This window comes from Pleurodeles waltl, chromosome 7 (genome assembly GCF_031143425.1).
Source record: "Pleurodeles waltl isolate 20211129_DDA chromosome 7, aPleWal1.hap1.20221129, whole genome shotgun sequence".
Lineage (NCBI taxonomy): Eukaryota > Metazoa > Chordata > Amphibia > Caudata > Salamandridae > Pleurodeles > Pleurodeles waltl.
Window position 1 is genome coordinate 807,759,392 of NC_090446.1, and position 15,950 is coordinate 807,775,341.

Here is a 15,950-nt window from a genome sequence, read left to right on the forward strand (position 1 = left end):
GTAAAAGTGAAGGATAGGGACGTACGTGCCCTGTGCCTCGATTGATTTGAATAATTTCTGAAAGACCACCCATAGACACTATCCTAGCAGTTAGACAGGTATAGAGCATTCTGCTCTGTATATTAAAGCCAGGCTTGATAGCCATCAACGTCATAGCTGTCCATAGATTGATCAAAAGGTCTTGGCGAATAGCAGAACTTAAATGGTAACTGAACTGAACAGTGTCAGGCCTGGTGGGATCACTAAGGAAAGCATAAGCAATTGTGGGAGAGAGTTTGCAAGTGTGCTGTGGGTGCGTATCAAATAAGGGTGGCAAGGGGGCACCTATGTCTGAATCTAAATGTTGAAGACTGGGGGAATTACGATGAATAGGTGATGTGCAGAAATATGAAGGCATTCGTGTCCCCCAAGGCAGGTCTTTTATCATCTGTACGACAGACTTTGAAGGTGAAGAGCAATTCATCCCAAAGGCTGGCAATAGCCATGTGGGAGCGTGAATTTTCTAATATGTTTATTAATGATTTTCTTACTAAAATGTGTAATGAATTAACGTGTAAAACAAGTGACTTTTGAAAATGTTCGTTTTTCTGTTCTTAGCTGAGCAAGATTCTAACCAGATGCTGTGGTTATTTTCCATAATTCAAAGCTTTCATAAAAGTGTCTTCGAAGTTTGTGTAGATGTGCTCACAGCTACCCCTAGTGGGTTTCAGATTTATGTCTTACAAGGTCATGTTTTAACCACACATTGCATACATTGAAATGTCCTATTGTCTGAGAATGTTACTAATATCTGATCTTTCCTCGAGGATGGAATTGAGTTGAAACTGTAAACGTTTCTTCCTGAGACAAGATTTTTGAAATGCGATGAACAATGGAGCGCAGACGAGACGGAAGAGGAAACGCTACTTTTGAAGAAAATGTTATAGTTAGCGTAGATTTGTTGTGTTTTAGATCATCAATTTAGTTGTTACTTGGCTGAAATGAAACCACCCCATCGATTGACCAATCTTAAGCTTACTAGGATTTAGTATAATAACTTGGGTAGAATTCTCTGGGGTACGAGATGTGATGCGTTCAGAGGAGAGCAGACGAGAGATAGCAGACTTGAGTGGGTATAGCAGTCGTTAGGCCCAAATCTTCCGATGACATAACTGATGGTGTCCCCTGGCTGAAGCAAGCTATTTGCTGTTTTTACTTTTACCTTGGGTAATGCATGCCATTGTAATGTAAATGTGTCTCTTTTGCTTTCCAGGTACCAACTGCAACTTATGACTTAATTGCTGCATATTAATAATATATTTTTTAACAGTAACTGAGTTAAAGAGTTTTTCTAAATTTGTGTTACCAAATTCTTTTCACATGAAGCCCAACATGTTGATGATAATTTGTGGTTAGTGAGGGAATTAAGTTTGACATGCTCATGACTTATTTTGAAATCATTTAATGCTGAACTAATGTTTATTACCGTTTTTTGTATTATTAATACGTGTGATTCTTTTGGAGATTCTTTTTGAGATAATTTGTTTAATTGTTTTTATCAAATTGAGATATATAAGATTCTTTAATCAACTGCTATTGATCTTATATGCTTATCATTTGTGTTTGAGAGTTATTTTCATGCCATTAGCATTGTTAATATAGGGAAATGAATCCATGAATTCTTCTTAATAAACTGGTGTGGTTATTGACTGGAGATTAATATTATTGATTGTTATTGACCTTTGTTGATGCTCACGTTGCTCATTGATGACATCCCCTCAAACCTATCTCGCTTCAATCCATCGTCCTCTAGCACAGAATCCACTATTCAGTGTAAATAATAGCTAGGATTCTGTGACGCTTCAGCAGTTTTTGGTAGCAGATTACAGTTACGTTTTAGCTAATATACAGATGATTGTGTTGGATGTGAGTCTAGAGGAGCAGAGATACTCAAATTAGTTGATTAGATGGAGTGGGTGTACTCCTATAGGTATGAGAGTAGGGAAACGGCATTCTTCATTTGAGTGTGGCGTTTGATGCAGGAAAAAATATCCACGTGGTTGTTGATGACAGACCCAAGGAGAGAGGTCTGGGACTCCGGAGTTTATTGATAAGTGTAGAGAGACACTTGGTATATGTTGTAATTCGTTCATTTAGTAGATCAATCCGCCGTGATTGGTGAGTCGAGTTTGTGAGAAATTGATGTGAATGGAATTATACTGAAGACTTGGTGAGTACAAAGTGCACTAGACAATAATCCAAGGAATAGTGGAGAAGTGAAGTTCACAGGTCGACTTTTGCTCACGATTGTGGGAACTATGAAAAAGGAGTAGGCGAAAGCTGAAGGTTACTTTGGAAGTTTCTGAAGAGTATGTGTTACCTTACCTGTAGTAAATGAGCACATTTTTATTTTTTAATTTTTAAGGTAGCTCGCGAATTAATATTGCATTGATTTTACGTGTGGGTTGTGAAAGATTGGTACAACAGACTTTGTCAGCGTCTCAGTGAAAGGGGGTGAATGTGTGGGTGTGACGTAGTGGTGCCGCACTGGGATTGGTTGGTTAGCAGAAAGGAGTCGTGCACGGATATGTCAATCAGTCCGACAATTGAGTAACGCGATTGCAAGGTGAGGGGGTTGAAGAGATTTGTGGGATCGTAGTCACTTTTCTACGATTGGTTATTCTTTCTTTATCCTTTGTTTATTGTTTGTATCTGTGTTGCTTAATTGAGTTTGAGAATAATTTTTGCTGTAGACATCAGGTTTAAATTAATTCAGTCAGAAATGAAGTTTTTCAAAGCTTTAAAAAGTGCATTGAGGGGTGATGAATACATTCCGGCACTTGAAGGAGAGACTTGTCTGCCAGAGAATACTCCAGCATAAATTATGTTTGAATACAGAGGTGCAGAGGCATGTCTTTGGTTGAAACCTTGGGTCAAGATTACAAAGAAAGAAGGTTGTCTAGCTTTCCCAGAACATGGCACATTCAATTTAAGAGTTCTAGATAATTTGAGGTAAAAAATGTACAGTTTAAAACCTTCACCGAGGCCAGCACAGTACGAAGCATTAGCAATATTCGAGCTAGTAACGAAACAGCAACAGGCTTTAAAATTTGAAAAGAAAATGAGAAGGGTAAAAAAAAAATTATCTGAAGCCGTATGGGATGAGGAGCAGAAAAGGTGGACAGTAGATATGTTACATGGGGTCAGATTATTTCCAGCAAGAACAAATGAGGATGAGATTGAAACAAAAGATGGAAAGAAAAAGAAGAATGGTTCATTAGATGTTAAAGAACAGAACATAAAGGAGCCAAAGCGAGTTATGTTTAATGATGATGAAATGGAGGAAGATGAGATAGTTACTCATGTTTTAGAAACATATCCTCCATCAAACGTGAGACGGCAGAATGATAACAGATCAAATGGGAGTGGAATTAGCAATACAATTCCTACTGCGCCATTGACTTCCGACTCAGCAAAGAGTATTCTGGGCAATGAGAGAGTTTAGATGCAAAGTAATTTTAATGATTCATTGAGTAACAGACAACAGTTTGAAATGAACATTCCGGAGATACAGCCAGAGGCTCAGACAGTGAAAACAACTTTTAATTTAGTGTTGTCACAAGATCACCAAGGGATGAATTTAAGAGAACCTGTACATATACTGATTCCACAGATGCAGAGCATGGGTGCAGGAAAGACGCAGAGAGTTGGAACACTGATTATTCCAGATGCAATTACTGTACCTATTACGATGGGTCCAGTAACTCCATTATATGTTCGTGTGGACAATAGTGGAGAGAATTAATTGATAAATGTGCAGTATAGACAAGGACCAAGTTTAAATGAGACAAATTCTTTCATAGATTTGTCACTTGTTGAGGATTTGGGAACAATGGCTCTGCAACAAAATATGGGTTCAGGGCAAGAGCGAGGAGCAGGTGCACAAGCCAATGGAGTATCATTGAAAGGCCTGTCTGCACAAGAAGTCACAAAATGTCTGGAAGATTTAAACAATTCAAAACAACAAGAGAGAAAAGAAAAAGAGGAAGAAACAATAAACAAGGTGAGATTAAATATGGAAGGGAGTGAACTTTTAGAAGGGACAATAGGGGTGAACAGACTTGAATCCTATACCGAAGGGCAATTGAGATATCTATGTAAAGGCATTACAAAGGGAGCAAACAGAGTTTATCAACAATTACAAGATGTAGCAGACGATTATGACATTGATTTGACAAAAATGAAACCAAGCTATAGATTACATTTGGAAGAAGACTTTATTCACATGAGATCTGCAGGAATGAGAACACATCTTAAAGAATTACTTGAGATAGTGCAGGTTTGGAGGGCAGTGGACAAATGGGAGAGTAAATGGGACATGAAAAGAGAAAGACCAAAGAAAGATGATGTAACACAGACAGGGGATGCAGTAAAAACATTACCAATGAGAGAAATGCCAGGAGGGAATTTTATACATGTACCCTGGAATAGAAGTGACATTATAAGTTTTACAAATGATTACCCAAGATGAGAGAGAAACCAATGGAGTGGGTCCAGCAGACAGATAGGTTTGTGAAACTTTCAAAGTGTCTGTGGGAAGACTTGAATACACTTTTTGACATTGTGGTTCCGGCAGATTTATGGATTGAGTGCAAAAGAAGTGTTGATTGGCCGATGAGTGAACTACAAAGGGTCTGTGCGCCATCTCGTAAAGTAATGAAATATTACTATAAAGTCATTGAGTTTCTGAAAACGAGAATTTCGCTGAAAAATGTTGATTGGCAGCACATAGACAGAACAACGCAGGAAGGGAAGGAATCGGTTCATGCGTACTATGAAAGATTGTTGAAGGCATTCAAACAATTCAGTGGTGCAGAAATAACTGAAAAGGAAAGCATGAATCATTTGGTGTTCAGATTTGTTGATGGGTTGAAACCAGAAGTAAGTCAAATGATCAAGAATAATTTAATCTGCTGGCAAGCAAAGCCGATTGAAGAAGTTTTGCAGTATGCTAAATACTGTAGTGATGAAATTGAGTTGAAGCAGAAAAAGCTGAAGGGGAAAGCAATGGTGATGCAGATTAAGGCTGCACAGACAGGATTGCAAACTGCCACAGGGAAATGGTTTGTTTCCGAGTCAAGGTCGTGGTAGAGGTGGAGGTGGAATGATGCTTCCGGTAGTCAATAGAAATTAAGATTTGTGTTCAGTGGTGATGCAAGATGAACAGCAAAGGCAAAAAGTGTTACCTTGTCATATTTGTGGATTGCTGGGACATTGGAAAAGACAGTGTCCAATGTTGAGTCAGGGAGGGATGGTTCAGCAAAACAGTGGTGTCAGTTCATTTCAGGGCATGAGAGGACCTAGAATGGGAGGTCAAAATCAACATTTTCAGAATAATATGAATAATATGCAAGGTTTTCAGCCTTTACAGCCGGTGCAACAAATGCAAAATGTACAACCTCAGGTACAAAAGGTACAAATGCCATAATTACAGCAAATGCAGCCACAGGTGCAGATGGTGCCTGTACAGCAAATGCACATACCGAGACAGGTTCAATGATACAGAGCCCAATGGAACAGCAACAGGTTATGCTTTCGCAAGTGGTCACGAATCAGAGTAAAAACAAAAGTGCAAAAACAGTTGAACAATTTCCCTTACAAAGTGAGAATGAAATAAACGCTGAATGGCCGTTAGATAGTTCAGATGAGGAGTATATGATGGCTGCATCGTTAGAAGGGGATCAAACAGGTCCTTATGTGCAGGGTGAAGTACATGGTCATGAGGTTAATGTTTTGGTTGACACAGGAGCAACACGCTCAGCGATGAGGACAACAGAGGTTCCAGACATACCTGTTTCAGAAAGGACAGTAGGTGTTGCAAATTAACATTTGGCTAATGCCCTTACAGAAAATGTTCTTGTGAAAATTGCAAACTTTAGAGATTATCATAGTTTTGTTGTTTGTGATTCTAGTCCAGTATCATTATTGGGAAGAGACCTACTGTGCAAGATAAATTGTTCGATTATGTGTTCAAGAAAGGGAATTACAATTGAAACCAATAGTGATAATGAAAAAGATTTGTTAGCTGATAAAAGGAAAAGGATGATGACTTGTGAATTAGCTTTACTGAATGTGGAGGATAATCAGGCAGATGACAAAGAAGAGACAAACGAAGACCACAATTTGGAAGATTTAATAAACTTCTTCCCAGTCTTTGAAAAGAAGGATTTGCCGAATGATTTGCAGGAAAGGGTTAGACCAAAGGTTTGGGATTTTTCAGGAAAGGACATTGGTTTGATTAAAGGAGTTGAAGGAGTCAAAGTAGCAGTAAAAGAGAATGTGGTGTTTCCACAAACTGCACAATACCCGATGACAAATGAAATAATAGAAGGGATTAGACCATTGATAGAACAATTCTTGGAGCATGGAGTTTTGAAAGAAGTAATGAGCAGTCTGTGTAATTCACCAATAATGGGTTTGAAAAAGCCAAATGGGAAAATACGTCTGGTTCAGGATTTGAGAAAATAAATGACATAGAGGTGAAGTGTTGTCCCGTTGTACCAAATCCAGCAGTAATAATGTTTCAGATTCCATGTGATGCAGAATGGTTCACAGTCATTGATTTGTGCCAAGCTTTCTTTTCAGTACCTCTACATGAGGACAGCAGATATCTCTTTTGTTTCAAATCTCTGACTGGAGTCTACTGTCGGTGTAGAATTCCTCAAGGGTTTTCAGAGTCACCATCACTTTTCAATCAGATTCTGAAAAAGAACCTGGAGTCATTGGTAATGCCTCATCAGTTCACTTTAGTGCAGTACATTTATGATTTGTTAATAGCATCAAAAACAAAGGAAGGCTGCAAAAAAAGATACAATTGCATTGTTGAATTTTCTGGGAGACAATGGTCATAAAGTTTCTTCTGTTAAGTTGCAGTATCGTCAGCAAGAGGTGAAATATTTGGGATATTTGATTGAGAAAGGTGTGAGGAGAATTTCCAGAGAGACATTGGCGGCAATAATGAAAATGAAAATGCCAAATCACAAAAAGAGTTGAGAATGTTTTTGGGAATGGTAGGCTATTGTCGTCAGTGGATCCCAAATTTCTCAGCCATTTCAAAGCCTTTGCAAAGATTGACACATAAGGATGTTTCAGATCCCATAATGATGGATGAGAAATGCGTGAGAGCTTTTACTGAGCTAAGAGAGAATTTGTGTCAGGCACCAGCTTTAGGTAGGCCTGATTACACAAAACCTTTCCTACTGTTTTGTCATGAGAGAGATGGATGTTCTTTGTCTGTCTTGACACAAAAACATGGTGGTGTCAATTGTCCAGTAGCATATTTTTCAGCTACTTTGGATAATGTTGCAGCAGCCTTACCCAGATGTCTACGAGAAGTTGCAGCAGTTGAGCAGAGTATAACTCAAAGTGAAAATATTGTGTTGGGTTATCCTCTGACAGTGATGGTACCTCATTCAAAAGAAATTCTATTGACCAGGTCAAAAACACAATATTTGACTAATGCAAGACTGACACAATATGAAACAGTGATTCTTGGGGCACCCAATGTAACAATAAAGAGGTGCACAGTGCTTAACCCAGCAACTCTATTACCAAATGAGGGGGAAGATCTATCTAACATAGATGATGTTAAACATGATTGTTTGGAAGTGACAGAATTATGTACCAAACCAAGAGACGACATCAAAGACACTTGTCTGGAAGACAATGATCAAATTCTCTTTGTTGATGGTTCTTGTTTAAGAGACAACAGATGTGCATTAAGAGCAGGATATGCAGTGTGCACAGTTACAGGAATATTAGAAGCTTCATGGCTTCAAGGAGTGATATCCGCACAAGTCTCAGAATTGGTGGCTCTTACTAGAGCATGTCAATTGTCAGATCAAATGAAAGTAACGATCTACACTGATATTCATTATGGATTTGGTATCGTACACGATTCTGGGCAAATCTCGTCACAAAGAGGGTTCCTGACTTCTTCAGGTTCACCTGTGAGTAATGGGGAATGAATACATGATTTGTTACAAGCAGAACAGAAACCTGAGAAAATTATTGTGGTCAAATTCAGTGCACACCAGAGAGGACAAGATTATGGCCCTCATTTCAACCTCGGCGGTGTCCTCCAGAGACCGCCGAGGTTCCGCTAGGTCAAAGACCGCCAGTGTTGACGGTCTTCCGCCAACCATATTATAACTGCTAGTGACCCTTCGCCCTTTTTTGGACGGAGAGCCGCCAGCAGCCATACTGGTGGTCAGAGGTGTAGTGGAGGCTGCTCCTCTGTCACCGCCACGTCATCAGAACACCGCCCACCGTAATACGACCCAGTATTCGGCGTGGCGGTATTCTGGTGATGGGGGGCAGGTGGCGGAGCAGCCCCCATGGATCCCATTCCCTCCCGGAAGATCAGCGGAACAGGTAAGATGATCGTCCGTTAGGGGAGGGGGTGGAGGGGTGTTGTGTGGTGTGTGCGTGCATGGGGGTGTGCATGTGAGTGTGTAGAGGGGTTGTGTGAGTGCGTGTATGTATGCAGGGGGGTGTAATGTGTGTAGGGGAAATGTTACATGAATATATGTGTGCATGTGTGCATGTATGTCCACATGTATGTGTGTGAGTGGTGTGAGCGTGTGTGTAGGAGGGTGTGTGTGGTATGTTTCAGGGGTTCAATGGGTGTTGGGGTGGGGATAGGGGTGGGGAGGGGGTCCTACTACCTTTGAGGGGTGGTAGGGGGGTCGTGGGTGTTGGGGATGGACTCAGAGGAGGGGGCGGGGGAGACCCCAATCAGTGCCAGGGAAGGAATTCCCTGGCACTGATGGTGCATACCGCCATGGATTTTGTGGTGGTTGAAAACCCCACGAAATCCATGGCGGTATGCGGGGTCCTGATACCGCCGGCGGACTAGTGACGGCTGCCGGACTGGAGACCGTTGTTGCCGTGGCGGACGGTGCGGGACATTGGCGGTTTGGCATATGCCAATCCGCCAATGTCATAATGGGGTGGTAATGACCGCTGGCCTGTTTGTGGTCTTACCGCCCTATTTGCACCGTCCGCCAGGGTTGTAATGACGGCCTATGTAACTTTGGGAAATGCTTATGCAGATCAAGTTGCTACATTTTGTGCTGTAAATGGGATTTCATTCAAAGGAAATTGAAAATTGATGTTTGAAAATGAAGAAATGTATCCAAATTATACTATGCAGATAGTAGAGACATTAGATGAGTTGAAAGCAATACAGAACAATGTTCCAGAAGAGGAGGGTAGGGATTGGACTAGACATCGATGTATACCAAGGGAAGATGAAATATGGGTAACCATAGAGGGAAAAGTAGTCTTGCCAAACAGTTTATTGACACAAATGGCTAGGTACTACCACAGTCAAACACATATTGGAAGAGATGCGATGATCAGAAGTTTTAAACAGTTCTGGCACAATCCAAAATTCAGACAAGTTGGGGAGCTGGTTTGCCATAGGTGCGTAATTTGCCAACAAATGAATGTCGGCAAAGGAACAATTGTCAACATGGATCACATAGGTATGGCGGGAGGTCCACCCAGTCAAATGCAGATGGATTTCATTGAGATGTGCTGGTTTGAAATATGTATTGTTTATAGTGTGCATTTTCAGTCATTGGTTTGAGGCTTACCCAACCACGAGAAATTATAGTCTTACAGTGGCTAAAATACTTTTAAGAGAACTAATTCCACGTTTTGGTTTTCGGGTCTCAATTGAATCAGATAGGGGTACACATTTCAATAATGAAGTGATAAAATTACTTTTTTCGGCATTAAACATTCAGCAGAGACTACATTGTAGCTATCGCCTAGAAGCTTCAGGCCTTGTAGAGCAAATGAATGGAACATTAAAATCATGATTGGCCAAAGTATGTGCATCAACAAATTTAAAATGGGCAGATGCTTTACCTCTAGTACTAATGTCAATGAGAAGTACTCCTGACAAGAAAACTGGGTTGCCTCCGCATGAAATCTTCATGAGGAGAGCATTGAGATTGCCAGCAAAACCTGCAAATGCACTTGTGAGTATTACAGATGATATAGTGCTAGATTACTGCAAAATCCTGGCTGATATGGTTTGGTCTTTTTCTCATCAGGTGGAAGTTGAAAAAGCTCAACAAACGCAAGGTCAAGGTCACAGACTGAGAGCCAGAGACTGGGTGCTTATACGGATGCACGTATGAAAGTCTTGCCTTGAGCCATGGTGGAAGGGAACTTATCAGATTGTGCCCACTACAACGACTGCTGTGAAGTGTCCTGGTTTGTCGAATTTGGTGCATGCGAGCCATACAAGGAAAGTGCATGATCCAACAGAAAGAGAAGAGGAACTGTTGAAATTACCAAAAGTTGGGAATGACAGAGATGTACCTACTCCTATAACGGATGAAAAAGAACAGAGCAGTGGAGAAGCTGAGCAAGCTGCAAAAGGAGTAGAAGAATCAGTCCAAGAAGAAACAGATAAGACTGATTTCAATCTGAGGAGGGTGGCCTCAAAGGAAAGTGAAACACAAGAATCAACGGTGGAAAGATCTGCTCAGAGGAGGGTGACCTCAGCAGCAGGTGGTTTGACAAACCAAACTGAAGAAAAGACAGACCCCATTGGGAAAGGAATTGAGGATAGTCCCGCCCAATTGGATTATACTCTTCCAGAACCAAATGCGGGAACATCCGAAGAAAAAGGTCTAAAGGCAAGGGAAGACTCAATACTGATAAGATTACTGACAAAAGGAACATTGAAAGGAGACAATTGGCCAGAGAAAGTTGAAGAGAGTGGAAAAGTTGATGTAATCCCACTGATTCCAGAGGAAAAAGAATTGCCTGGAGGAGAACACACTAGTGGAGAAGATAGGGAAAAGGAAAAGAGTTGCAAGTAGGAGATATGCTGGAGCTGAATGGGCATATTTAAATACAAGTGACTGGCAAGAAGAATTTTCGAGTTATTGCTTTGACAGAGACTTAGAAAATTCTTATTTTGGAACGTGAAGACTTGCAAGAAAGAGACTTTGGGTAAAGAGAATGAAAGATTGAGTTTGGAAACTCATACTGAGGCGACAAACAATAAAACATACTAATGAAGACAAGTAAGTTACTGGATTAGATGAGCTGCCATACTAAACTTGACAAAGTAACTGTCCAAGAGTGAATAAATTCTTCTAAAAAAAAAATTAGGAGGGATTTTTTGAAGTTTTTGAAGTGTCTTTCTGAAATTTTTGTTTTTTTAAGGGTCTTTTTGAAATTTTTTGTTTTTGATTGACTCACATAACTAAAACTGTAGGATTAGTTGTTGTAAAGTGTTTGGTATTGGTTTAGCGGTAGTGAGTGTGTTAATATGTTTATTGTTGCTCGTAGGTATGTCTGTTTATGAGATAGATGGAGCTAACCAGACTACAAAAATAAGTTCTCTAAACTTTGCTGATTAGTTACTAACAAGAGATAGATTTAGGATAGATGTCAAATACTTACACGAAGAGAAAGAGCTTTCTTCTAACGTTTTCTATCACTTATTGCATGAGTATGTTGAGGTGATGGATGCAAATGATTGTCATGTATGTACACAGATTCCGACTTCAGTGGAAGGAGGAACTACTTATCCTAGCTTGCCGGTGACATATGCTATAAACTGCAGACTTTTGCTTACACATTTTTATAATCAAGAATATAATCAGTATTTTTATTCAAACTATGACACAGTATTGTCTATTGTACCTGTCATAGGTTATTTGAATAAAATAGCCAAAGAAAACAACATAGTAATTATGAGAGATTTCTTGGAGCCTACTTTAACCTTTGGTACAGCGTTTGCACATCGGAATAGCTTAACTTGTTTACTAACACCAGTAAAGAAGAAGATCTTAGATAATACAGAAGACAGAAGGAGAGAAATGAAGGCAAAGATGGATAAGGGAATCATACGTAGAAAGCCTGGAATAGATTATGCTTATACTGACATTACTAAACAAGGAAAGCTAACAATAGATGCTGAGCACGTAGGAAAACTTTGTATACCTAGACCTTGAAGTTAAAATGATAGAGTGTTTGTTGGAAAGAGTGAATGTAGACATGTTTTTATGTTTAAGAATGGGATTTGATGATGAATGGACAGGATACTCCAATACCTGGAATGTATTATATTTGTGGAAGAAAAGCATATTACCGTCTTCCTTGAGGATGGTATGGAACATGTTATTTGGGAATAGTCTTTCCAAAAATCTATCAGTTGGAAGGCTTGAGTAAGATTCCTGATTCAATGAAATTTCAAACGAGACACAAGCAAGAATCGATTTATAGCATTGTGGGAGACATATTTGGGGCTACAATTCCTTCAGTGGGAGTAGTCCTAACTTCAATTAAGATTCAGAAGTTGTCTACAATAGTAGATAACATGTTGACAAGATATTCCGGAGCTATCATTTTTCTGGATACAGAATTGGCTGCTACAAGAGCTATAGCACTTCAGAACCGCCTTGCGTTAGACATTCTTTTGGCAAAGGAGGGCGGAGTTTGTCAATTATTAGGTTCTAATCATTGTTGTTCTTATATTCCTGTTAACTCGGGTATAGTTAAGGAGTTGATTATAAATGTAACAAATACTAATAGTAAGGATTTGAAAGAACTAACGGAAACTACAGTTTGGGAAAAGGCTGGAAAAGGGATTGAAGCTGTGGGAAATTGGTTTAGCAATGTGGGGAGAAATGTTATTTTAACAATAGCAAAATGGGGGTCAATAATTGTATTTTGTGTAATGGGAATTTGGGGAACATATAAAGTGATAAAATGTGTTAAAGAAGAAAATAGGAAAAGAATAGAAGAAATTTTGAAATACAAATGAATACATTTTACAAAGGGAATGAAAGAAGAAAAAGAAAGAATTAGAGAATGAATGAAACAAAATTTTGAAATCAATAACAAAAAATACATTTATTATGGATTGATGTGATGACATGAATAGTCATCAGAGGAGGGATTGTGAGAGCGTGAATTTTCTAATATGTTTATTAATGATTTTCTTACTAAAATGTGTAATGAATTAACGTGTAAAACAAGTGACTTTTGAAAATGTTCGTTTTTCTGTTCTTAGCTGAGCAAGATTTTAACCAGATGCTGTGGTTATTTTCCATAATTCAAAGCTTTCATAAAAGTGTCTTCGAAGTTTGTGCAGATGTGCTCACAGATACCCCTAGTGGGTTGCAGCGTTATGTCTTACAAGGTCATGTTTTTACCAAGCAGTGCATAAGTTGAAATGTCCCATTGTCTAAGAACGTTACTAATATCTGGTCTTTCCTCGAGGATGGAAGTGAGTTGAAACTGTAAAAGTTTCTTCCTGAGACAAGATATTTGAAAGGCGCTGAAACAATGGAGCGCAGACGAGATGGAAGAGGAAACGCTACTTTTGAAGAAAATGTTATAGTTAGCATAGATTTGTTGTGTTTTAGGTCATCAATTTAGTTGTTGATTGGCTGAAATGAAAACCACCCCGTAGATTGACCAATCATAAGCTTACTAAGATTTAGTATAACAACTTTGGTAGACTTTTCTGGGGTAGGATATGTGATGAGTTCAGAGGAAAGCAGACGAGAGATAGCAGATTTGAGTGGATGTAGCTGTCGTTAGGTCCAAATCTTCCGATGACATAACTGATGGTGTCCCCTGGCTGAAGCAAGCTATTTGCTGTTTCTACTTTTACCTCGGATAATGTGTGCCCTTGTAATGTAAATGTGTCTCTTTTGCTTTCCAGGTACCAGCTGCAACTAATGACTTAATTGCTGCATATTAATAATATATTTTTATCATTAACTGAGTTAAAGATTTTTTCTAAATTTGTGTTAATAAATTCTTTTCACATGAAGCCCAACATGTTGATGCTAATTTGTGGTTAGTGAGGGAATTAACATGCTCATGACTTATTTTGAAATCATTTAGGGGGTCATTCCAACCCTGGCGGTCATCGACGGCCAGGGTGGAGGACCACGGAAGCACCGCCAACAGGCAGGCGGTGCTTCCCTGCCCATTCTGACCGCGGCGGCAAAGCCGCGGTCATAAAAGGGGATCCGGCGGTTACCCGCCGGATTTCCCCTGTCTGGGCTGAATCTCCATAGCGGCGCTGCAAGCAGCGCCGCCATGGAGATTCCGACCCACTTCCCGCCACCCTGTTTCTGGCGGTTTTTACCGCCAGGAACAGGATGGCGGGAACGGGTGTCGTGGGGCCCCTGGTGGCATGGGCAGTGCAGGGGCCCCCTAACAGGGCCCCAGCATGATTTTCACTGTCTGCTTAGCAGACAGTGAAAATTGCGACGGGTGCTACTGCACCCGTCGCACCCCTGCAACACCGCCGGCTCCATTCAGAGCCGGCTTCTAACTTGCAGGGCCTTTCCCGCTGGGCCGGCGGGCGCTGCTTTGGCGGGCGCCCGCCGGCCCAGCGGGAAAGCCAGAATGGCCGCCGTGGTCTTTTGACCGCGGAGCGGCCTAATGGCAGTGACCGCATGGCGCGGTCAGAATGACCGCCTTAATGCTGAACTAATGTATACTCTGCCATTATTACCGGTTTCTGTATTATTAATAAGTGTGATTCTTTTGGAGATAATTTGTTTAATTGTTTAATCAAATTGAGATATATAAGACCCTTTAATCAACTGCTATTGATCTTGCAGGCTTATCATTTGCGTTTGAGAGTTAGTTTTGTGACATTAGCATTGTTAATATAGGGAAATAAATCCATGAATTATTCTTAATAAACTGTTGTGGTTATTGACTGGAGGTTTTTATTATTGATTGTTATGGACCTTTGTTGATGTTCAAGTCGCTCATTGATGACATCCCCTCAAACCTATGTTGCTTCGATCCATCGTCCTCTAGCGCAGAATCCACTATTCAGTGTAAATAATAGCTAGGATTCCGTGGTGCTACAACAGCCAATAGGGTACTTCCATAGTCCTCATGCCGCCTCTCTTTTTAAAGATACTGACTCCACCTCAGTCCACTGAAAACAGGAGAGTGTCAGGGGGATGCATTAGGTAAAGATGAGAACTTCCCTCTCTTTGTCACTGAGTATCTAGCCAGTAAGAAGGCTAAGCCCAGAAATGCAGAAATGTACTTACAGGTTACAACTTTACAAGAATTGGGACACATGCAAAGGCCCAGTTTACAGCTCTCAAGGCAGTACTGTTCTTGGCAACTAGTGACCGCCGACAGTATAGTGCTGCTGTTATGTTATATTAAGATATGCCAATTTATATAATTCTTGTGAGGCCATCCACAGGCTTGGCAGGTGTGTGGTTGCTGAGAGTTATTCAAAGAGCCAGGTCTTCCACTACTTGCAGAACTCAAGAAGCAGTGAGGGAGCTCTGGTGTGCTGTGGGAGGTTGTTCTATGTTTTGGGTATGATGTAGGAACAAAAGTATCCTCTTGCTCTGCTTTTGTAAAAGTGAAAAATGTTGTAGTGAAAATGAGACTGAGCGCAGTTGTCTGGCAAGCTAGTGACCATGTAAGCGCCTGTTCAGATATGCTGGTCTGGTGTTGTGCAAGGCTTTGTATGTGTGCATGAGGAGTTTAAATTGGCTGCAGCTGTGGATGGGGAGCCAGTGGAGGTCTCTGAGGTGGGGGTGAGATGCGCATGCGGTGTGCAAGGCTGAGTATGAGTTTTGCAGAGACATTCTTGATGGTCTGATGTCTATGCATGAGCTTCTTGGAGATCCCAGCATAGAGTATGCTGCCGTAGTTGTGTCTGCTTGTGATGAGTGTTTCTGTGATGGATTGTCTGGTGTTCTGCAGCAGCCAGTTGAAGATCTTTTGTAGCATATGCAAGATGTGGAAGCAGGCAGCGTTCATTGTGTTTACTTGTGCCATCATATTGAGCATGATGTCCAGGATGAACCCCAGATTTCTGTCATGGTCGGCGGGTGTTGGTTAGCTCTGGAGGCCACCAGGTGGTGTCCTAATGGGAGGTT